The 22,846-nt window shown below is 39.0% G+C and overlaps 1 pseudogene; it reads left to right on the top strand.

The window, feature by feature from the left end:
• Positions 1–3,726: 3,726 nt before the first annotated feature.
• On the top strand, positions 3,727–10,173 carry LOC114042595 (annotated as a pseudogene).
• Positions 10,174–22,846: the final 12,673 nt, after the last annotated feature.

Raw genomic sequence — 22,846 nt, 5'->3', positions numbered from 1 at the left:
TGCTGTGGCAGGGATCCCAGGAGAAAATGGTAAGTGTCCTATGATGCTTCAGAGACAAAGAAAATTTTGGTGTTCTCTCTGTGTAATGGTGTACCTAGTGATGTTGATTAGATTCCTTAGGTATTTTGGGGATTCCTGGAGAAAATTTGAGTTGCTCTACTATGTTGCTGAATTTTATAAAATTAAACTGATTCTGTGAGTCTGACCTCAGAGGAGGAAGGGATGGACATTTTTGCAGAAGAGGGAGAGGGTGAAGTGGCACAGCTCTGTAGAACCCAGAGATGATTTATAAATACCAAGTCTGAGAATGAGGAGGCGGCCACCAGTCTACCCCCCACCCTAAATATCCCTTTAGGTAGAGATGAATGATCTGGGAAGCTCTGTACTTACAAGGTTTCGTTCTAAAATAAGAATTTTCTTCTTTTTACTTTATTTTACTTTGGGGTGGGCAAGGCCCTTTTCAGCACATAGATAAGCCTTGTAATTTTTTTTGTTTATTGAATCTATATAACTGCATTTGTGGCAATTGTAACTTCTCCATAAAACATGTAGGACTGTTTAAGATCAGGGCCACGTTGACTGTTTTGAGACTCTTTTATAGCACTAGAAGAAAGCATTCAAGAAAGAGTATTTATGCTTCCCCGAGATCCTAGGAAACAGTTCTGGATTGAAGACATGGGCAATTTGTTCAGAACAGCCCATGGCTAATTATTTGAGGACAGTAGAATTTTTTAATGGGGGTGAGGAGGTGCAGGGAAGGTTTAATAGGGGATTGGTCGGAATGGGCCTAGTCCTGAGAGCATGTGGGTGTTTGGTGAGCCTGCTTCTAGGCGGAGTGGAGATCCCATTTTCTACTTTGGAGGATGAGCATGTATTCTGACTGTTTCTAGTTTATTTACCATGTCCTTTTTTTTTTGACTATCGAGTTGGAATTAGAAATTCGTAGAAAAGACTCTCATGGGGACAGTTCTGTTTCTTTGGGGCTAGTTTCTCTTTAAAGGAACCAGGAAGCTCTCTTTAGGACTTGATAGATCTAGAGGACCAGGGCCTGAATCATTGGTATGACTTTCTGGCTGCCAGAGAAAGCCTAGCCTAGGAGGCATCATAGGCTTCACAGAACTCTCACTGATATGAAAGTCAATAGACCTTTCTCATTGGGCATTGCTGCTGTGATTTACCCGGAAGTGGAAGGGGTCCCTTGCACATTTGAATCAATATTGTATCCTTTTATTTGTTTTTATGTTTGAGTCAAAGTCTTTGTTAAATATTTTATGGCCTGCAAGTGTCTCATTGCAATCTAGTCCTTATGCTGAACTCTTCTACTGGTTTGAGTTAAGGCTAGTCCAGAGCAGGTGTCTTCTTTCCCTGTGCCTGTTTGGTGTGGTCTCTACTTCCTGTCTACCATTCTGGTGTTCCTTATGAAATTTCTTATAAAATATCAGAGAATAAATTCAGAGTTAATAGGGCATTGGATCTGGTGTTAGGAAGATCTGAGTTTAAATTCGGCCTCAGACACTTACTAGTGTGACCCTGGGCAAATCACTTAATCCTATTAGCCTCAGTTTCCTCATCTGTAAAATGAGCTGGAGAAGAAAATAGAAAACTACTCCAGTATCTTTGCCAAGAAATCTTGACACGGGGCCACAAAGAATCGGAAACAACTGAAAAGACTGAACAAATACTGGATCCAGCTTGTACCCTCTCCTGAGATCTGATTCTTAAATTTCCAGTGTGAGCCTTTATTGCAAATGTTACACATAAGGGGTGAATGGTTGTTTTGTTGCTGATTGTCTAGACTTAAGAAAGTGAAGGAGAAATGTTAATAATGTGCCTGAAACTTAAAGTGTGTTATATATACATTTTTTCCTGGACATTTTGGACATTTTATCAGCATATATCAGCACATTCCTGCCTATAACCTGCAGAAATGGCCAGTGTTACTCTCTCTGTATGCAATAGGCACTTGATAACTACATTCTGTCACCATTTAATGATTCAGCATTAAACTGATTAAGGAGAATTAAGGAGAATTTTGAGACTTGGCTACTATTTGAGTCTTGGCTATTATTTCAAGCTAGCTCCTTTTAAAGCCAGTGTGTATTAAAAAAAGAGAAGCTTTCCCCATTCAAAAAAATGATCCTTGAACTGAGGGACCATTTTTCTCAGGGAAGGATAGTTATTATAATCAGTTATGGTCTCCATTGAAAATTTACTCTAGATCATTGTTTCCCAAACTGTACATCATGGGGTAATTGCAAGTAGACCATGAATTAAAACGTACCCCAAGCACTGTCATTTAATAAAAAAGTTTGTTGTAGCAAAATAAGCACTGTAGAATGGAAGAATATTGTTTTATACATGTATATGTTATTTTTCAAAACTGTAGTCAAGTTTAATTTTTAAAGTGCAAATTAACTTAAAAGCAATGCTTAAACTTAAAAGCTCTTTTGTAATTACGTGTTTTTAATGAATACTATTAGTAAAAGTATAATGTGTAGGTCAATGAAGCCTATCTCCAGATGTATCTGGGGATGTGGCTAGAGTTGGTGATGGCTGGATATTTTGGGAAAAATATCAGATAAAGATGAACAGGAAATAATGTTTTATATTAACTTTGATGGGGAATTTTAAAAGTTTTAAACCATAGTACCGTTTCTCGGCTGTCATGATTTCCTTGCGTGTTCAGATTGAGGGAGATTGAAATCTTACTGCGTTTCATTTGTAAAGCAGAAATAGTCAAGAAGAACATTAACATAGTGAGCTTTGTATTTTGCAGATATTCAGGAGTGGCATGTGGCCTGGCCTTTGAGATCACAGATCTGTCTCTCATACACATTATATACAGGTACAATGAACTCCTGACATGGTCCACACTGTTACTCCATGCCTGCTCTGATCCTATAAAAATTAATTATTCATTCTGGGTTTTTCAGGGTCTGCTGGCATCTGTTTAAAAATTAAGGTGGACATGAAATGCCTCAGTGGTGTTCACAGTAAATACGAGAGATTGTACCAAAAAAGCAACCACAATTACCCTCTTCCTCCCCAACAATTCAAATTTTCTTGAATAAATGCTTAATGGGTTCTACAAGTCATTTCCATGAGACCTGGAAAAGACCTCAGCTTAAAAAGGCTAAAGTCTCCCATTGCATTTAGGGTCATCTCCAATTGTCTTGATCTATATCTTGCCAGTGGACCCAGATGACTCCAGAGGAGAAAGTGAGGCTGGTGACCTTGCCCAGTCCTCCCTCATTTAAATCTGCTTCACTTGAAGTCACGGCATCCCATCCCTAATGTCATGGTCCTCTTCAAGAATGAAAGACAAACAAAGATGGGTCAATGAAGTTTTTAATGTTATAAAAGTGGCCTCAATCTTGGAACAGATTAAGAAACGCTTTTTCAGCAGAGTGGTAAGGTACTATGGTATGTGACATATGCTGTCTAAGTCCTAGAACCATTGGTTTTGTTTAATGTTTGTTAAAAGTATTGATTGTAAGGTGAGGCAGGGCCATATTGGGAAATAATTGTGGTATATAAGGAGCAAAATGAATCAGTAAAACTTTAAAGAACAAATTTAAGGGCTCCTCATACTTTAAAATACACTACTATAGAACAAGGCTGGGGTTCTTTTAATCTTATTGGCAGGTAAAAAGTACATCTGTTTGCAGTCCTCCCCAGCTTTGGAGAATAAACCTTCCATTGCATTAGTAGTAAGGAAGACTGTCGATGAATCCATCTGTGGTCATTGCTCTTGGCTTTCTGCTCTGTATCTCATATCTGCTTATCATTTTGTCATGGAAAAAGGGCTTTGGAAGAGGAAAGCTTACACTGGTCCTGTTCCTCTTCCCATTATTGGCAATATACTACAGGTGGACCTTAAGAATATCCCTGAATCTCTTTCCATGATAAGTAAACATCTCTCTCTTCTGTTGGTTTCATTCCTGACTCTAGCAGCAGTCAATTTGTTTTGGGAGACTGTCTTCAAGCAGCTTATTCTAATAAGTATAGCATGTTAGAGTAGGGAGGTAGGTGCCTTGTAGGTTTTCTAGACCATATTTTGATTCGCTATAGTGGCCATCAGGGCCCACTTCCTCAGCACTAGCTGGGTGCTATTAAGTTCCTGTAGATATGGATGAGATGCATTCTACAAAATGCTATCTTCTGCTATTGCTACTCACCATGGGACTGCAAAGTTCTAGGAGAAAATGCCATCAGTCCCATTTAAAATGTTCACTGTCCATCATAGGAAGAAAGGGAGTATTTGATGTGCCTGATTATTTCTGCTGCCTGAGGAATGAGTAGGTCCTCCAAACAGGTGGGGACCTCCAATCTTTGTTGGATCAGAGTGGAGAAAGTTTTCCTTGCACATTCCTTCACCGGAGCATTCATGCAGCCTTTGTGTGGAGCCTTAGTCCTTACATGCAATCTTAAGTGTGCCTGGCTGAAAGCAAGCCTGGTCTCAAGAGGAAACAGCAAGTTCTGAACTCAGACCTGTATATCTCAATACCTTTGAAAGGTAGCCTAGGGTAGTAGAAAAGGCATTGAATGTGGAATTAGAAAAGCCTGGGTTCAAGTCCAGATTCTGACATTTATTAGCTTTGTGCCTTGGGTAAGTAATGGTGACCTCTCTGGACTTCAGTTTCCTAGGTCTGCATGAGGACATTATCAATAAGGGTCCTATCTGCCTCATAGGGTTGTGAGAAAAGATTAAGTGAGGTTAACATGTGAAAACCAAAATATGTTCTCATTTTGACCTTGGTAGATTGCCAAACTGATATCTTTACCATATCCTTCCCAGACATACTCTGATCTTTGGGGCCTCAGTGTCCTCATCTGTAAAATTATATGATTGGTTTATAAGAGGAGTGCTTATCTTTGGGACCATAAACTCCCAGTGAATCTGTAGATATATTTCACAGGTTCTGTGAGTTTGGATGGGAAAAATTACATCTTTATTTTATTCTAATACAAGTAATTTCCTTTGTAATCCTATGCATTTTGTCCTAAAAATATCATTCAGAGGAGTACATAGGCTTCACCAGACTATTAAAAGAGTCCATGAATATAATGGGGTTAGGAAGATATGGTTTAAATGATCTCTAAGGTCACTTCTGGATCTGTACCTGTGATCCAATGATACTGATTTCTAGGATTTCTGTTGGAATGAAGACACTTTTCTGCCTCAAAATGTCACTCACAGCATTTTTCCTATTTTCCAACTCTGCTATTCTCAAAGTTTTAGATGAATAATAATAATAATAATAGCATCTTTATAGTGATTTAAGGTTTGCCGAATGTTTTACAAATATTATCTTACTATTCTCACAAGAACCCTTAGAATTAGGTGTTATTATTACCCTCATTTTACAGATGAGGAAACTGAGGCAGACAGAAGTTAAGTGACCTGCCTGGGGTCACATAGCTATTAAGTATCTGAAACTGGATTTTAAGTAAGGTCTTTTTGATTTCAGGACCAGTACTGTATCCACGATGGCACCTAGCTATGAAATATAAGCTCAACCTCTCCAGAAGGTTGGAGATATTGCATCAAGGTCATAAACTGTGCCTCATTAGCTAGTCTTTTGGTTGCTAGCCCAAGGCACAGAATAAACTTTTAGTCTTTTGAGCTATCTATGACTTGTGTTGAATATGTGGGTTGCATCATCCTCTCTGTAATAAATGTCAGAAATGTTTTGAAGGAGCTGATAATGGATTGAGAACTTCTCCAATTAAGATCAACAACAGTAAGCCTACCTGTTTACCACTCAATTCAATGAGAACCCTCTCACTACTGCTCACATCTCTTTTCACAGCTAGCAAAAGAATGTGGCCCAGTGTTCACTCTGCAATTGGGTGTTGAGCGTGTTGTCGTGTTACAGGGGTACAAGGCAGTGAAAAAAGCCCTGATTGATTATGGGGACAAGTTTTCTGACAGAGGACATATTCCAATTTTGGAAGTCACTAGGAATGGATTAGGTAAGTTTCTGTTTGTTGCAGAGCAAGAAGAGAAAGACAAGAAAAGAATAGTCTTCCAAGAAACTGGTGGAAATAGACCCATTTTTAAACCAAAACCCCCAAAGGAGTGGCATGTTGGGGAGGATGTAAATATGTGATATGGAAGATATTCGTCTTTTGTCCAGGGCAGTAGCTGCATAGATTCATACTATATGTTATAGTCAGTTCAAGTAGGAAGAAAGAGAGTAAGGCAAAAATAAAAAGACAAAGAGAGAGACAGACAAACAAATAGAGACAGAGACACACTGAGAAAGACAGAGACAGAAAGACAGAAAGAAAGAGAAAAGGAAAGAAGGAAAAGAAGGAAGAAAGAGAGAAAGGAAAGAACAAAGAGAAAGGAAGGAAGAGAGAGGAAGAAAGGAAGGAAGAAAAGAGGAGAGAGAGAAAAGATGCATGGAAAGAAGGAAGGAAGAGAGAAAGAAAGAAAGAGAATGATTCTGGGTTGGAAGAGTCCTGGAGTGAGAAGGGAGATCTCCTTCTCCCGTCTGTCTAGCCTTTACAATTTGCTCTAATCATTCACCCCTCAGCTGTGACTTTTACCTTCCAAGATCCATTGCTCTAGTTCATTTTCTACTTGATTGGAATTTCTCCTTGCTGTTCAGAGATCCAGTGCTCAGCAGTCTGGTACCTACATTAGTGTCCTCCTACTGGACAATGACCACAACTTTATGTAGCTTGGAATTCCTAGGATCATGTCTCCTGGCAGTCTGACCAGTGTCTTCTCTATATTCTCTATGAACATGTCATAAGAGACATTGTCAGATGCCTTGCTGAAATCTGTGTCTACTCTTCAAGGTATTGCCTAGATCTAGTCGTTTGATAATACTATAAAAAACAAAAGGAAATTAGCTTAGGCTAGCAAGACCTAGTCTTGATGAACCCATGCTGACTCTTAGTGACCACCCTTTCTAAGTGTTCACTAATCAACTTCTCTTAAGAGTGGCAAGAAAGTTAATAACTGAGACAAGACTCCACACTGTGTAGGACATCGAGACTTTTGTCTTGCCATGTACTTCTTGTTGGGCATAGCAGAAAAGGGAGGGTGGCAGCCAACAGATGTACAAGGTTGGAAAATTTGTCACAAAGCTGCTGGTCAAGGATTTGCTACCTGCCACCAGTAACAGGTAAATCAAAATTACTTCAGTCTGCAAGGATAATGATCATCTAAAATATTGAGCCTTTGAAGACCCATCAAGGTGTAGTATAGCCAATGTGGATCAGAATCTATATGAAAGAAAGGTATCTATACTTTTTGAAATAGTCTTTGGTTGTTGTCTTTCATGCTGGAAGAGGACCAAAATGATGCCACTACGTCAGGGTCAAGGTACAGTGTGTCTGACTGTGGCTGATCAGTCCGGTCACTCTGGTAGCTAGGTGAAGGTTGAATTGGAGAGAATAGACTGGAGACAGGAATATTGCAATATTCCAGGCAAAATAGTGATGGAGACATGGGCTAGAGAGGGGGATACATGGGTGAAGAGAAGGGAGCAGTTGTGAAAGCTGTGTAGGGGCAGTTAGGTGGTACAGTGGATAGAGCACTGGTCCTGGAGTTAGGACAACCTAAGTTCAATTCTGGTCTCGGAGATTTGAAGCTTACTAGCTGTGTGACCTTGGACAAGTTATTTAGCTCTAATTGCCTCATTAAAAAAAAGAATAATAAGAAGAAAGAAAGGTAACTGATGAATGATTAGGCAACTAGTTAGATGTGAGGGTAAGGGAAGAGTTAGGAATCAAGGATCCCACTGAGGTTGTGAACCTGTGTGACTGGAAGGGTGGTGGTTCCCTGAACAAAAATAGGGAAAGACAGAAGAAGGGGTGGTTTGGGTGAGGCAGACAGAGAATTCAATTTTGGATGTAATGAGCTTGAGATTTCTGTAGAAAGTAAAGAAATGGGAGCAATAAGGGTAATGTTTATCCTTTCATTTTCCTTTCATTTCATGATCTGGGTGGAAAGAATTCAGGATTTTGGTCAGGATTCCTGAGTCCTAGGCTTGGTCTGAGACGTAACCATTCCTGACTTTAGGTGAGTCACTTAATCTTTCTCAGATTCTTCATGTATAAAACGAGAGGAGAGGACTGGACCATTTCTAAGATCCCTTCACTACAACAGCTTATGATTCAGTGAAATCAGATACAGAACAATGGCGAAAGGTTAAATTTTCCCAAGCAGTGTTTTGCCAGGCCCTTCCTTCAGCTCTTCACATGCACCGAAGGAGAGCTGCTTTTCTTTCTTTCTTTTTCATTTTTAAGGGGATTCTGAGGCAGAGAAGGAGCTACTTAAGCAGCACAGTAAGTTTTGTTATGACATCAAGAGTACGTGTTAGTGAATGTGATTCGTCAGATCGGCATCAATGAAAGTGAGCAGAAGCACTTTGCTGGGAATCTAAACTTTGCAGCAGATCCTATGAGGCCTCATGGCGTTAGCTTCCATTTTTTCAGAGAAGTGTTTTGTGAAACCAACATGAATTAAAATCCATCCCAAGGAATATCAGTCACTTTCTTCTTCTGGGGTTCCCTTAGGAAGGATCTTGAAGCAGAGGGTGAAGAATTTGATCCTGATAAAGGTCCTGTGGAAATAAGATTACGGGCAAAAGTATAGTTCTCAATAGAAGGGTAGTTAGGTGCAGTCCCCATCCTATGTCTAGAAACAGAGGGTGATATCTGAAAGTAGGAAGGTGTGATATATTTAGGGAAAGAAGGTTATGCCATGTGAAGCTTTAGTATGTGTGTATCATGTGTGTACCATAAAGGTATGGGTACACCTTTTCCATCGCTCAAATTAACTACAATTCTTTGTATAATTGTTATATTTTTTTGACTCAATGATCATTTCTCCATAAACAGCAATCCTACACAGTACCTCTCCTTAGGGAAAAAAAGAAAGCTAAGAAAAGTCATCTGATATAGGGATTGACACGTAGCTTATGTAACTTTCTATTATTATTGGGTGTACCTCTTGTTTTTCAGTCATTTCAGTTTTATCCAACTCTCCATGACCCAATATGGGATTTTCTTGACTAAGATACTGGAGTAGTTTGCCATTTCCTTGTCCAAATAATTTTATAGATGAAGAGCTAAGGCAGATCAGGTTAAGTGACTTGCCCAGTGTCACATAAATAGAAAATATCTGAGGCTAGATTTGAACTTATGAAGCTGAGTCTTCCTGACTCCAGATCCACTACTGATCCACCGAGTAACACACAAAAAGATAAGAAACAGAGACTCATTCTTTGGTCCTTGTGTGAAGTAGAAAGGCTAAGATGTCAAGACATCATAATCCTTTAGATTCCTTGGGTCAAAAAATGGAGAAGTACAAACTAGCTTACTCTACAACCATTCAAGGTCTCAAAAATATGTATTTATTCTGACGTCTCTTCGTGGCCAATTAATTTCTAGGAGGGGGATGTGGGTGTATTGAGGGGGATTGTGGGATGTGTTTATGACTGTGATGAAAGGAGAATGATGTGTTGGATGAAAGAGAAAACTATTGATAAAAGAGAAAGCAAACTGACACCTTCCCCACTTCTATTCTCCTAGAACAAGGGGTGTGGGTCAAGGGCCCTTAGGCATGGACTTTTTGACATTGTCTGTAAGGAAATTTGGTGTCTAAGGTTTCTCTTCTTCCTGCTCCCTTTTCTAGGCCTTATCATAAGCAATGGAGAGAGATGGAAGCAAACCCGCCGCTTCTCCCTCATGACCCTGAGGAATTTTGGGATGGGGAAGAGGAGCGTTGAAGAGCGAGTCCAAGAAGAGGTGAAGCACCTTGTGGAGGAGTTTATGAGAACAAAAGGTTGGTGTTTCTTTCCTTTGTTACCACTGACCTTACAAAAATCCATCCCAACCCTAGTAACTTACACAGACAGATTGGTCCAAGGAATTCACTGTAGTCTGAAACCACCATGTTTGTACTTTTGGGCCCATGCTGGGGATATGCCCATAGCTGTGTGGTCATTCCTAGAACCCCTGAAGAGTCAAGACAGCTGAGAGAAGAGATGAGAGGCAGTGCAGCTCTGCTAAGGAATTCATGCTATTCTTGAAAGGAGGCAGAATGGTGAGGAACATGGAGAGGGATGACTTTATATTTTTTTATTCCTTTTCAGATGGAGCAGAGCTCACAAGAACCTAGCAGCACTGGTTTAGTTACCTTTGGTCAACAACTCCAGGAGGAAAATGCATTGCTTTGGGATCATTTGGGGGAGTCCAGGGATTTTCTTGATATTTTGCTGACTAGCAGGAGGAGTGGAAGTAGGCTGAGAACATTGCTAGGAAGTCAATGAGCTGACTCAGCAGCATCTCTTGGAAGTTCTTTCCTTTCATGCTTCCTTCTCCTCCCCCATCTAAGCTACCTAGCAGAGGGATTGTCTTCCTTCTATGAAATTTGAAATGTAGGTGGGCCACAGGGCACTGGAGGAGGGAATAAATGGTGCTGATACCATGAATTCTATGGGAAAACTACTTTTTAAACCATCTGAAGCAAAAACCTATGTGTACTGTTTGTGTGTGTGTGTGTGTATGTGTTGGGTGGCAGGAATTGGGCAATAGTACGGTACTGTCAGACATTGTTCATCATTAGCTGTATGTGCTCTCCTACTCTAGTGTATTTCGCCAGGAATAATATAGGAATAAATTGGGAACAACATTACCCCACCACGTTGGAATCTGGGACTTTTGTCACTCCTCTGGGTAGATGTTGTCTCCCCCATTATAATGTAAGCTCTCTGAGGGCAGGGGCTGTTTCACTTTTGTCTGTGTACCCGTGGTGCTTAGCACAGAGCCTAGTAAGAGCCTAGTGACTACTGGTGGATTGGCTGATTGATACACTCTTCTCCTTTGCCTCTATCATGCTGCTCTCCAATGGTTCTTCTTTGTGCCTGATTTTTGCTTCTCTATATTTTTTTGCTGGATCACTATCCATCTTCAAGCCCCTAAGGGTGAATATCTCCAAGACTTTGTCCTTGGGCTTCTTTAATATAACCACCACCTTGACCACCATCTCCGCTCTGACCCTGATGGAAACAGCCCAGGACCTTTAAACCCAAGTGCCTGGGGAACAGCAATACTTTCACTCCAGTGTCCACAGTCACTCTTAGAAGGCCTCATAACAAGAAAGGATGAGAACTTTTCTTTAAGAAGTAATATTTGAGAGTGAAGGCCAACATAGTCTCAGACAACTAAGAACAGAATGCTAAAATATTTTAGGGAGTTAGTATAAGAACAGATGAGAAAAGTCACTATTTTGCAAAGGGCATTTGTCCCACCCTTATTCAGTCCTCTTCTGAACATTATCCAAATGCTAGAGTAGAGAATTATTTTCTCTTTCTAATAAAGTATGATATAAAATTTTTTTTAGGTCTACAATTCTTTCCCTCTTTAGTACATTATCTCCCTGGATCTCATCACAAAGCAATTAAAAATGTTCACTTACTACAAGAATTTATTTGGAAGAAGTGAAGGAACACCAAAAGACACTGGACCCCAGCAATCCTCAGGACTTTATTGACTGTTTCCTGATGAAAATGGAGCAGGTAGAGTGTGAGAAGTAGGTCTGAATCTCGGTTCTTATACGTGAAATTCCTTGTGTATTAGAACCTGACACTCACATTCACAAACATAGAGCAGTAAATAATCATATTTTAATCATAATATGACCAGAGCACTATATGGGGCAGAAAGAAGAATGAGACAACAGGGTCCAAGTCCTAATGGAATTTCTAACCCAACAGAAAGAAGGAAGCCCATGTAAGGACAAGAAAATAATTATCAGGAATGTGTAAGGAAAGCCCAAATAGATTACAAATTGAAGATTGAAGTGATGAAGGAATTTGGAATTAGCAAGAAATATAATATTTTGGGAGGGTTAACATAAGGCTTCCTTCTGGTAGTATTAGGTTTTGATGTGGGTCTTGAAAGAGGTTCTAGAGCTAGGCAGTGAAGACTGGGCAGGGAATTTCAGGACTCTACAAAGACAGCGGGGTATAGGGAACTTTAATCTGAGCAGCCTGATTGGAATGGAGGGGCTGCTGTGGTAAGTACTTGGGGCGAGTATGGTGGGTTTTATGGTCAAGATAGTGGAGTTAGAGGCTACTCACTTTCCATCCCATCCACAAACAACAAAGAGCAAAACCAAAGGGAAGAAAAATCATTGAGAAGTTACGTAAGGGGAAAAAAATCAATGAAATTAGAAACAAAACTAGAACAAATCAATATCCTAATGTAATTCACATGGAGTAAATGAAGCTCTGAAAGTACCAGAAATGTGGGAGAAGGTAAAAGATATGCTGATGGACATCCTGAAATCTATCAATGACCCACTTACAGCAATGTAGAGTGCTCTGAGGTCACCACTTGTGGTTTTCTTACCAGACAACCAGAAAACACATTAATTCAAAAACATTTAATTAAACAATATAGTAACGTAACTGACAAGGAAAATTCTACCTTCCTCAGCCTATGCACATAAGAGTACGTTCTCCCACAGATTCCCACCCCATTGGTGGATGAGAGAATGTGGCAGAGGACAAGTATGTAGATCAGAGCAAGAGATTTTTAGAACAATTAAATAGTCTCTTGTAATGCTCTCTTGTTTCATGTGTGAGAATCTTAAGAAGGCCATATGCTTTTCCCCCCGATCACCCCCTGACCACCTACCCACAACCGAGTAGACTTTGGTTCACTTGAATTTGAATTATGTTCCCTAGCGTCTGTGTGGTATTTTTATGTTTCTTATTTTTAGTCCATGGGGTATTTCTTATGTATTAAGTTTCTGAGCTCAGTGATGACTTTTCCTCAATACCAACATCTCATGATCAAGGGCAAAGGATTTAACTTCTCAATTTCTTCATTAATAAAATGACAATAATAATGCACTACCTATATCACAGTGTTTTTGATGAGGATAAAATGGGAAAATATACACCTTCCCCTTTCGTATAAATTGTTTTATATACATATATATATATATGTATAAGTTGTTAATTGTTCCTTCCTCATTTGCTAAACTAATAAATCCTGTTTATCTCACTAAACTCATATAGAGTAACAGGATGTATTAGCTTAGTAAATCAGGAGGAAAATACAATAGCTTATGTTTATATAGTGCTCGTGTATTTGTTGTTTAGTTATTTCAGTTGCATCTGACTCTTCATGATTCCATTTTGGGTTCTCTTTCTACAGATGAGGAAACTGATGCAAACAGGGTTATGTGACTTGTCCAGGGTCACACAGCCAGTAAGCGTCTGAGGCCAGATATGGATGCAGGAAGATAAGTTTTCCTGACTCTACATCCAGCACTCAACCCATTGCACCACCTAGCTGCTTGTGTATATCCACAGATATGATTGCAATATACAATACAGATATAGATATCTTGAAAGACAGCATGATACAGTACAGTTGTGTCAAACATGAAAAGAAATGGATCCCAGTGGGCCACATAGTGACTTAGAAAACCTACAAATTAACATTCTCTATGTTGTATTGTATCTTTATTTATTTTGCTAAACATTTCCCAACCACAAATTAATCTGGTTTGGACCAAATACAGTTTTGCTGGTTGCTTGTGGCTTGAGGGCTGAGAGGTTGACGCCCCGCCCCCCCATGTGGTAGATAAAGAGCTGGCCTCAGAGCCAGGCAAAACTGAATTCAAATCCCCTCTCTGACACAAAACATCTATGTGATCCTGGGCAAGTCACTTAACCCTAGAGTGCCCTAGAGCTAGGCAACTCTCTTGAGATTCTAAGTTTTTCAGAGGAAGTGCAGACTTGCATTGGGAGAGAGAATTTTTTTGCCTGGAAATTGCCTGTACAAATGAAATTGCAGGTCTAGCTCCTCCTCCTCTCTCTGTCTCTCTGTCTCTGTCTCTTTCTCAACGCTGTCTCTCTCCCTTATGTAATATCTACACTGGTCAGGCTGCCTTGATAATAGCCAGCTTCTTGTTCCACTTTGGATTGTGTTGCTCAAATTTAATTCATTTATTGGATCATAGATTTGAAACTGCAAGGGATCTTGGAGGTCATTGAATCCAACGCCCTCATTTTACAGATGAGGAAACTGAAACGTAAAAAGGTTAAATGACTTGCCCAAGGTCAAGATCAGAGCCGGAGTTGGGAGGATTGAGGGGTGGGGGCAACTTGGTGGCACAGTGGATAGAGCACTGGCCCTGAAGTTAAGAAGATCTGAGTTCAAATCTGATCTCAGATACTTACTGGCTATGTGACCAGGGTCACTGGGCAAGTCACTTAACCGTGATTGCTTCCCAACAAAAAATTAAAAAAAATCAGAACTGGGATTCAAACCAAAGTCCTCTGCCTCCAAATCCATCATGCTTTCCAATGTGCCCTGCTGCCTCACTTACTTTTCAATTAATCTTACCAAATCATTCCTAGGAAAAGCAACAACCACAGTCTAAATTTACAATTGAAAACTTGGTCTGTACCGTTGCTGATCTATTTGCAGCAGGAACAGAGATAACAAGCACTGCCCTGAGATATGGACTTCTGATTCTCCTGAAATACCCTGAGATAACAGGTGGGATAAAGGGTAATACTATACATAATTTAGTCAGCATGACAGGGGTTCTATACTCTCTCCCATTGAATTGTAGAATCTTAGAGTAAGACGGAACCTCAGAGTAACCTCATTCCTGAGAAGTGGTCACAGAATTTCAGAATCTGAAGGGATTTCAGTGGTCATACTGTCCATCCCCAATCTGAAAAAGAATTCCATCTGCAGGGTGCTCTCCTTATTGTCATCCAATCTTTGCTTAAAGACTTTCATTGAGGGGGAACCACTCAATGGAATGCTGTGGCATTCCATTCAATCTTACAGTCTTAATTTGAGGGAATTTTTTTCTTACATTAAGCCTTCATTTGCAATTTTGTAACTTTAACCTATTGCTCTTGGTTTTGTCGTCTGGAATAAGATAGGACAAAGTTATTCTCTCTTTCTAGTAACAGACCATACTGCACTTGAAATCCGCTATTATTCTCCTGTTCTATCATGTCTTCTGCTCTCTTGTCTAAATATCTCCATTTCTTTCAACCCATCCTCACATGGCAAGGACTTGTTATTCTTACTATCCTGGTTGCCCTCCCTTGATTCGCCTCCAGATCTTCAGTGTCTTCCTAAGATATGACTCAGAAGTAATACAATCCTCATTTGTGAGCTGAGGAGCTCAGAGTACAGCGGTACCTACTTCCAAGCTGCCTTTGAACCTTCAATAATTACCCTTTGTATATGGTCAGTCAATCAGTTTTAAATCCACCTAATTGTATGATAGTCTAACCTGATATTCCCATCATTTTCAGAGGAAGAACATGAAAATCTTTATCAAAAGTTTTACTAAAATCTAAGGAAACACTATCTGTCGCATTCTCCTGATCTACCTACCAGTTTATCAACACCCACAAAAAAGGGAAATAATCATGATCATAAATAATCATACCTCCTTATCTAGAGTCTTTTCCTTATTCCTTCCTTATCTAGATTAATGATCTCTTTAGAAATATATTCCAGAGTCTGAGTGCAAATTGAAGTGTACTTCTTTCACTTTATTTTTCTTGCTCAGGTGTCTAGGTGCTTTCTTATTTTCTCCTTACTTCTCTGTGGTATTCAATATCTATTAGCCGTATTTATTTGTTTATTCCATCCTTCTCAATTGAAAGGTAATTCCATTGGACAGAAAAAAAACAGAAGGAAAAGAAAAATTGAGAAGTTCTGTGTCTTCTCTTGTCACTTGTCATCCTCATCCTATAACCCTCTGAGTTGTGGGGTTATCCTTTCTTTAATCCTCCTCTTTTCTACAATATAGTTTTAAAAAACCCCTTCTTGTTGCCCTTTGTTAGCCTCACCAGCCTCTGTTCATTCTGGGCTTTACCACTTCTGTAATCCTTATGGAACTGTGACATGCTTCTTTTACTCATCCTTGTCTTTGAAAAATCCAAGTTGAATTTTTAATAATAATAATAACTATTGTTTATAAAGCACTTTGAGGTTTGCTTTACATAGGTTATCTCATTTAATTTTTATAACTCTGTAGGAGCAGATGCCATTATTATCTCCATTTTACAGGTGAAGAAACTAAATCTTAGAGAGAACACCTGGCTTTCCTGGGATTATGCAACTGGTAAGTGTCCAAGTCAGGATTTGTACTAAGGTCTTCCTGACTTCAGGTCTTGCAACCTCTCCATTGCACCACCACCTTATCCACATTGGTATCTTTAAAGAATGTTCTTTTTTCTTCCATCATCAGAACTGTATTTCTTTGTGTTTTCAGTAACTACCTCTTGTCTTTCTTGGTGATAATAATAATAGCCAGCATTAAGGATTGTGAAGCATTTTACAGATATTATCTCTCTTTATCCTCATAACAACCCTGAAATGTAGGCAGTATTATTATTCTTATTTTACACATGAGGAAACTGAGTCTGAGAGAGGGTAAGTGATTTGGCCAGTGTCACATATCTAGGGAGGATTTGACATCGATCAGGTCTTTCTGACTCCAAGGCCTGTGCTCTGTCCATTGGACCACTTAATTGCCTCTATTATAAACTCTAAGATGGACTGGTCACTTTCCACAAAATTCCCATCATTATGACCCAGAAGTGTGCACAGAAAGTGTGCCAAGTGTGATAGCATAGCTGCAACATGTTGTGCCGCAGGGGTTCTGCAGATCTATATTCATGTCTATGTTATCCAAGTTCCTCTCAGATGTGAGAACTGGATCAATAAAAAAAACTTCCCTTTTTTGGTTCTGCTACATTTACATGATAAAATTGCCATTAAGAAAATTCAGGGAATTATGAACCTCTGTTTTTGACAGAAAGGAAACTCAAGGACCCTAATGAATAATTGGAGTCTTCCACCACTACTACATCATGTCTCACCAACAGGCTTTATCATCTGTCTTCTGTGTTCCTTGTCTATTTCTTCTTTCTGTCCAAGTGATCTGTTAAATACTCTTATGACAATGTCACTCTTGGTGTTGCCTCCAATTCTCTTTATCTAGATGCCTCTCATCATTCTTTTTTCCTTTGCTTCCTAAATAGCCTCACATGGGTATATCTTCTTAATATATACTACCCCACCCTCTTTTTCCTATCCTGTTTCTTTTGAATAAGATACACTCTTTCCAGAGCTTCATTCTGTTTAAGGGTTTCATCCTACTAACTCCTAGTTAAAACTTTGAGGTAAAATTTGCTTCCTTGTCTTAAAATCTCTAGTTCAACTTGGTTTTTTTTTAGCCACATGATAAACATTGAAAAACCCTTTTGACTATATTTGCCAGAAAACAACAGAATAATCTTTCTAGCCTTTGCTAGATGCATCATTCCTGGGTAGGAGTCTATCGTTCCTATATTTTTATTAAGATGTGGTCCAGAAATCCAAATCCCATTCTGAAACACCCTCTTACAAGATGTCCACTTCTGAAATCTGCCTTTCTTTTCTGAATCTTTTGCTTCCAATTACAGCCATAATGAATACACACCACCTGTATTCATTACTCCTAAGGTCTTTAGTTTTTTGTTGTTGTCTTAAATGTCAAAACATTTGGAAATACTTCCCGGTTCCTTATAGAAGTGTTATTTTGTCCATGCAAATCACCAGAGATGGGTAATAATCATCCCCTTTTTCAAGTCTTGGGTGGTTCTTAATTATATCTTTGATATGTGCTCTGAGAATGTCAGATCTATCTATTTTTGTCATTGTCAGCAAATAACTGTTTCAGTATCCTTCCACAGGGAGTCACCAACCAGTACTCTTCTCTTCTTCCTGGATATCTTACCAGATAATACCTGTGAACCTTACCATTCTTTAGAGTACAAGCAAATGCTTCTTCCCCAGAGCATCCAATTTCTTCTTCTTCAAGAAGAGCTACCAATTGGTTTAACAGCGCTTGCCTTATTCTTCTATGTGACATTATTTTATTCTTCAAAATCTTGACACAAGTCTGAATTCATTTTTACCTCTCCAGATCATTTAGCATCTGCTTGAACTTATCCACAATTGGTGCGCTTATTGTCCACCCAGGCAGCTCTTTCCTCCTTTGATAGATCTAATGGTCAAAAGTTATTTTATTAACTTTTATTACCCTGAGATCTGCCTCCTTCTGTCTTTTACTGATCAGTACTGGTTCTACCCCTAAGTTGTCAAAATTCAGTTTCATTTCTCATAGAGTTTCTAATTTACTATCAGTATGGGCATTTAAAAAAAATATTGGCTTTTTCCATACTTAAAAATGAGGAGTTTTGACTAGATGATAGCTCTAAGTTCTCTTTCAGCTCTAACATTCTTTGGGTCTTATTTTCTATTTTTTTGTATGGGTTTATTTCAGGGAACCACTATAATACCAATGTTATCTTCGGCTCTGTATGATGATGAAGAGTTTCCCAATTTGGACAAGTATGACCCAGGTCACTTCCTGGATGAAAGTGGCAACTTTAAGAAGAGCGACTATTTCATGCCTTTTTCAGCAGGTAAGATGTTTATCTAAATATGCGCGTCAAAGATGAATTATTAACTCAGAGGACCTGTGTTTCAATCCAGTTTTGCCACTTATCCAGTTTGTCACCTATGTGACATTGGTCAAATTATTTCATTTCTCTGGGCCTCAGTTACTTTATATGCGAAAAGATTGTGCTGGACTAGGTGGCCATTATGGTCCTTCCAAGTTCTAAAACCAGGGAATAGGGTGGAGACATAGTTCATCATTCTTCTAATCTCCTTGAGCCATGGTTCATCAGCTAAACTCAATCAATTGGGTTTCAGGCTTTTTGTCTGAGCTTATTCCAAAAAAGAGGCAAGAACTGAGATAGTGACTATTCTCTTCTGCATCCAGACCCACAACCAAAGCCCCTTTGATATTAAAACGTATCCTCCCAGGCACTCTCAACCAGGAGCTACTTCTCAGATACAGTCTTCTAGGCGTTTATGTTAATATGGTACAATCTTGTATCTAATCAAGCCAAGGAAGGGGATTGGGTTATCTTAAAGGTCCATTACTCAGGTGCCATTATGGCTAAGGTCACCAAAGGTCTAATCTTAGAGTTTGCTATTTTATAGAAATGTGACTACTGACTAGGTCACATAAGTATTAAACCTCTTTTCCTAGTTATGTAGATTTTAATGGGGATCTATTGGTACAGAATTATAGCTGGTAGTCTGTCTTGTCTTTTTACCTTCAATTTTTGGGGTAACCCATTGGTTATCAGATAACAGAGGTGATAGCCAAGTCTAGGTCTGGCAGACATGAATTTTGGCAATGTCCCTGACATTGTGGTCTCCAATGCCATGCTCAATTCATTCTAATTCTTGGGCTATAGGTAGGAAAGAATAGTTAAGACAAGTGGCTGGATGGTCATGAAGTTGCAGGATAGACTCCAGAGTGGTTTTCTGTTCAAAATGGTGACAGGAGGTTCCCAAAGGGCACTTTGATCATTCTTCTGTCAACTTTCACCATTGTAATTACTCTGGGTAGCCATAAACTTGGTTTTTGAGATTATAAATGAGTGATTATTTTCTCCCTAAGGCAATGACTACTTTCCTCTAAACATAAGTTGCAGGATTTGCTCTGGCTTAGGGGGATTGATTTAGAGAGAGGATACTGGAGTAGTCTTTCTGCTCCATTCAAGAGGAACTGACTCTTCAAAGGAGTCAAGAAGCAGAGAGGAAAGGAATGTATGCAGTTTTTTGCCTAAAGCCACTGAGTGTTAGTGGCATCCCTTTAAGACCAAAGAAGTGGTCTAGATGATTTAGAAGTCTACAAATATCAAATCCTTACATTTGTCTCTTTCAGGAAAATGGATATGTGTTCGGGAAAGCATGGCTCAGATGGAATTATTTCTGGTTTTTACTACCATCTTACAGAATTTTACCTTGACATCTCCCATTGACCCCAAAGATATTGACACCTACCCAGTTGTCAATGGATTTAGCCAACTACCCCCCTCCCAGGAGCTCTGCTTTCCATTTTCCTAAAACATGTGAAGGACCACCCTTGATTCTAACTTCTCTAGAGCCTCCTCACATGCTGTGAACAAGCTGCATTCATTTCATGGCAATCAAACCCCTCTATGATTTCAGTCCAATATACCCTTCTAGCTTAATATAATACACCCTTTGACTTTTGCAAAAAATCTTGATTTAATTTTCACCAATATTCCCCAGAAATTCCATGTTCCTGGAATATTTCTTCTCTTCTCCACAACTCCACAGATTGAAATCCTACCCACCTTTCACATCACAATTTAGATACCATATCCCTGTGACCTCTTTAGTACTTATAGTCTGCATTACACAATTTGTATAACAACAACAACAACTACTACTACTACATATTTCAACTGCCTACTATCATTGCAAAGTATGTATGTTAAAAAAAATACAGGATACATTTGAATAGTTCAGTTTGACTGAAGCATAGAGTACTTAGAGGATATTAATATAAGATAAGCCTGGAAAGGAAGAGAAGACTTGCATGTTAGGAAGAAGAGTTTAGACTTTACTCAGTAAACAAAAAGTGAGTTCAATATTGACCTGATCTATGCAAAAGGGAGGTTAGTTTGACAGAATGTGAGGAATGTATTTTATGGAAGAGATGGCTTTTGCAACTATATAAAGTCAAGGAAGCCAGGTTGTTTCAGGATCTGGAAAAAGGAATCATTTGACACACACATTACAATGATTGATTTAATGAAGCTAGTAGATAGGATATTACAGGTATTCAATTTCAATTAATTATGCATCTGCCTGATGATTTTCAGCTGGGATATACAGAATTGTTCAGCTATATAGCAAGATGCAGAAATTCCTCGCTCCTCAAAATGCTACTGAGAAGGGATTCTTTCATTTACCATCATGACATACTTCCAAAATACACACAAATAGTCCAGTTTTCTTTTTGTCCAAGAGTGTGGGGACTTAGAATTGGCTATATGCACGAATATTTGCAACTACTTAAAAGGTACAAAAAACAAGCAAGCAATAAGATTACTGTCAGCAGTCTCTGAAAAACGGTAAGAGTTCTTCTACCTTCAGCCATATTGCCAATCTCGGTTTATTCTTAGCCTGTTTGAGGAAAGGATGAAGATTTGAAGGGATAACTAATCTCTTAGCTTCTCCAAGAGCCTGCTATATTAAAAAAAAGACTTAATAAATTATTTTTCGTTCATTCATTTGTTCATTCATTTATTCATTAAGGTATTCAAAATCAAAGACCCACCCTCTTTTCCCATTGGGAAATTCTAGGTTTCATTTCTGTAGTGCTTATGGTCAGAAACACTGCCAAAAAAAAAAAGCAACTTAGAAGGGACCTTAGGGTCAATCTACTTCGACTTGCACTATTTCATTATCATTTAGCATTAGAAAACTTCCTCTAGTCTCAGCAATATTTGAAAAACATGGGCTACCACATAATGATGGTATGAAATTAATAGCTCTTATTGCTCCAAGATTAGATGAGTATGTCACCTTAGAAAACAATTCAGTAGATGAAATGGAAAACTTAGGGTTAGGAATAAATCAATCAGTCAATCAAATATTAATTAAACATTTCACAGAATCACAGAATTTGAGTTGAAAGGGATTTCAGTTCCTGTCTTGTCTAACCCACACTACAGGAATTCCCACTATAATACATCAAACAATTGGTCATCCAGACTCATATCCAAGCACTGTGCTAGGTGCTAGTGGTAAAAAATCAAAATGGAAACAATGTCTATCCTCAAGGTGCTTATATTCTATTGGGGAGACAACTAGTCCATCCATAAGTTCAGTGTATATTTTATAAGTACAGGACAACATGAACTTATATAAATGTAAGATGCCAATGTGGTGCAATGGGAAGAGTAAAAAAGAGGATCTGGGTTCAGATCCCAATTCTGCCACCTGTCTGTGAGAACTTGGTCAAGTCACAACCTCTCTGGACCTCAGTTTCCTTATCTGTAAAATGAGAGGATTAGACTAGATGCTCCAACTGACGTCTCTTCTGGTTCTAAATTTATGATCCTCTAAGTATATATAAAATAAATGCAGTCAATTTTGGGGAGAGTCACCAGTTGTTGAGGGATCAGTAAAGGAAACAATTACATGATGGCCAGGCTTCTAATACTCTAAGTGACCATTTTTGATGTGTCTGCTAGATGTATCTTTTGCTGGTCTCAGGTCAACAGATTTTTGAGCTGGAAGGGACTTTGCAAATCATCTGGTCCAATCTTTACATTTTGTAGATAAGAAAAAAAGTGAGGTCCAGAAAATTGATGTGACTCGCCCCAGACCACATAATTTGCTAATTTCAGAATCCTGGTGTCCTGAGTCCAGTTTACTTCTTTCCCCATTATATCCTTCTTCTTTACTTTATTTCGATAAATACGCACATCCCATGTTTCTTAATGATGTAGTAAAATAGGTGGGAAATTCATTTGCATCACTTTTTATATTGATGTATCTTCTCTTCCTTAATGTGACACTTGTCATTTTTCTATATTTGGGTTGGCAGGCATCATACATGATGCTTGGGCATGCACCTACTAGATGTCCAGAAAGACTTTGGTTATTATAGCTTTATGTTTGTTATAGAACTGTGGGCTGGAGATCATGAAGACTCATCTTCCTGAGTTTAAATTTGGCCTTGGACACTTACTAGCTCTCTGACCCTGGGCAGGCCTCTTTACCCTGTTTGCCTTAGTTCCTCAACTGTAAAATGAGCTGGAAAAGGAAATGGCAAACCACTCCAAAGTCTTTGCCAAGAGAACCTCAGATGGGATCACAAAGAGTCGTGTCTCAGCAACAACAAAAGATTTCCTTAGGTGGAGTAAAGTGAGTGTGTTTTTAAATC

The sequence above is a fragment of the Vombatus ursinus genome, unplaced genomic scaffold (assembly GCF_900497805.2).
Source record: "Vombatus ursinus unplaced genomic scaffold, bare-nosed wombat genome assembly UNPS02014620.1, whole genome shotgun sequence".
NCBI lineage: Eukaryota > Metazoa > Chordata > Mammalia > Diprotodontia > Vombatidae > Vombatus > Vombatus ursinus.
Note: the sequence above shows the minus strand (reverse complement) of the source record. Positions and strands in the feature narration are given on the sequence as shown.